The 2500-nt window shown below is 56.2% G+C and overlaps 1 protein-coding gene across 6 annotated transcripts in view; it reads right to left on the bottom strand.

Moving 5' to 3' along the window:
• The window catches only part of LOC125043011 (FGFR1 oncogene partner 2 homolog), a 47500-nt gene that overhangs the window by 19380 nt on the left and 25620 nt on the right, over positions 1-2500 (bottom strand). Inside the window, exon 1 of one of the 6 annotated variants that reach the window (XM_047638939.1) lies at positions 1743-1839. The exons of 3 other annotated variants lie outside the window; for them this stretch is intronic. The gene's annotated coding sequence lies outside the window, so the exon portion shown is untranslated. Of the gene's footprint in view, positions 1-1742; positions 1840-2500 lie in introns of those variants that run through there. 2 more of the 6 variants (XM_047638941.1, XM_047638942.1) reach the window with 2 other exon arrangements.

Below are 2500 nucleotides of genomic sequence, written 5' to 3'. Positions count from 1 at the left end.
GAAGGTGGTCACGCGGGCTAACTTCTAGGTGAGGGTGCGTCATATCGGTTCTTCCAGGTGAGGGTAAATCATATAGACTCTTGCAGACGAGGGCGAGCCATACATGTTCCAGGTGAGGGTGAGTCATATGTGTTCTTCCAGGTGAGGGTGTCATATAGGTTCTTGGTGAGAGTGAGTCATGTAGGTTCTTTCAGGTGAGGGTGAGTCATACCGCCTAAGGTGTCATATCTAACCTTCCAGGTGAAGGTAAGTCACCTGAAATTCCAGACGTAGGAGAATCATATAAGCAAATTTTCAGGTAAACCATATGACTTCCAGGTGAAGGTGAGGGTGAAGTTAATCACTTGCAAGGGAACATAAATCTCATGACTCCCATGTGTGATAACCACGTGGGCCTCATTAACTTACGACCTTCTTGCGTAGGTTACGCATAGGTGACCTCCATAGCATCTATGCGGACGAAGACCTCATGACAGCAAGGTGAAGAACCCTACGACTCCCCTGACTAGGACCTAATAACTTGCGTGTGAGAATGAACCCCGCCACTCAGTGAAATGTGCCTCTCATTTTTATCATCACCATTTCTAGGTGACCTTGAACCTCATGGCTTCACGTGGAGGGGGGGGGGGGTAAACATCAATATAACACCTTAAAGAGAGTGCAGTTAATCTTTTGGCGTTGACAGTGTACCACCAAAACGAAGGCGAGGGACATGTTTAGTTAAACCTACTAAGTCTCACAATGTCTAAGGGGAGACAAGCCTTTCTCTTTGCAAGCGAGAGGGAACCTTATGAGTGAATGTAAACGCGAAACTTTTTTTATAAAAAATAAATAAAAACAAAGAGCGGTTGACTTCAAGGTGAACTTATACGTGGCGTTCAGAGGGGGACACGCAGCATAACGAGAAGGTGAAGATGAACTAATTCGCTTAACGAGGCCAGGGCACACCGCTATGACGGCCAGGTGACCAGTGGGAGGCACACCTGGGACCGATCTAGTCATGAGGTGAAAGTTACATCCCCTGCCCTCCCCACCCCTCCCTCTCACAGGAACCTCCCTCCCCCTCCCTTCGGCCGGAGAACTGCTCACTGCGATATTTCCTGCACCGATAAAAAAGTTCTAGAGTGAGAGAGGGAAGGAGTGAGGGAAGGAGTGAGGGAAGGAGTGAGGGAAGGAGTGAGGGAAGGAGGGAGGGAAGGAGGGAGGGAAGGAGGGAGGGAAGGAGGGAGGGAAGGAGGGAAGGAGGGAAGGAGGGAGGGAGGGAGGGAGGGAGGGAGGGAGGGAGGGAGGGAGGGAGGGAGGGAGGGAGGGAGGGAGGGAGGGAGGGAGGGAAGGAGGAAGGGAGGGAGGGAGGGAGGGAGGGAGGGAGGGAGGAGGGAGGGAGGGAGGAGGGAGGGAGGGAGGGAGGGAGGGAGGGAGGGGGGATGGAGAGAGAGAGAGAGAGAGAGAGAGAGAGAGAGAGAGAGAGAGAGAGAGAGAGAGAGAGAGAGAGAGAGAGAGAGAGAGAGAGAGAGAGAGAGAGAGGGGGGGGGGGGGCAGAGAAAAAGTCCTTAATTTCGCCCCCGCGGGCTTGGTTCCATCAACACGGCCCTGACTCATTCATTAATCCGCGCATCAGAGCCATTCCGTCAGTATCGAGTGCGAACGGCAGCGGCGTTCACTCGCTCTTCGCCTCGCATTTCGTGCGACCTTCAGCCCTCCCCACCACACCCCCAAGGGCCGGAGAAAGGCCGCCAACGGACCACAAGGGAAGCACGCACGCACACACACGCGCGCGCAGTTCCGTGAGCACAGACACCACAACCACGTTGCACCGCGTCTAATGCCATACTGACGATTATGGTCAGCATCGGTGTGTGTATCCGTAGTAGCCGACTAGTCTATTCCCGCGCATTTTTGTCACCTTACCTTGCTCGCCGTGATGGATTGTCACCTGGCACTCCCGAGAGCCGCCGGGGGGACGAAGTGGCACCCGGCCCCTCAGTGCCCGCTGGCGTGTGACCTTTGACCCCCGCCATTACGGGATTAATGCGACATGCGGTCACCCTCCCTCCCTCCCTCCTTCTCCACCCACTCCCTCCGACGGAACAACTGTTGCCGTCGAGCCGAAAACCGTCGCTTCATTTCTTGCGAGTCTCTGACCTTTCCCCCTCCCTTCCGTGGCGATACAACCAAGGGGGCAGGGGCGGAGGGAGCATACGCAAACCGGAAGCATCGTCACCCGTCGCCGTGTACCCAGGGCGTGCACGCAAGACGCCCGCACACGCTGTCTGGGGAGTGGGGGCGCGCGCCAGATGCGACCCTTTCCTCCCTGGCAACTGCGCGCGAGGCATTCATACGGTGATGTCCAGCAAGGTGATGTCGGTCCCTCGCAGGTCACACAGCTGACTTCTCGCGCGACGTCCTCTCCTCGCCCGCTTCGCCTGACGTCGCCACGCATCGCCGCGACGTCGTCATTGCCTAGCACGCGCGCGAAGTTACACGTGCAAGCTCAACCGCA

Source organism: Penaeus chinensis, chromosome 33, assembly GCF_019202785.1.
Source record: "Penaeus chinensis breed Huanghai No. 1 chromosome 33, ASM1920278v2, whole genome shotgun sequence".
NCBI lineage: Eukaryota > Metazoa > Arthropoda > Malacostraca > Decapoda > Penaeidae > Penaeus > Penaeus chinensis.
This window is presented reverse-complemented; position numbering and strand designations above follow the sequence as displayed.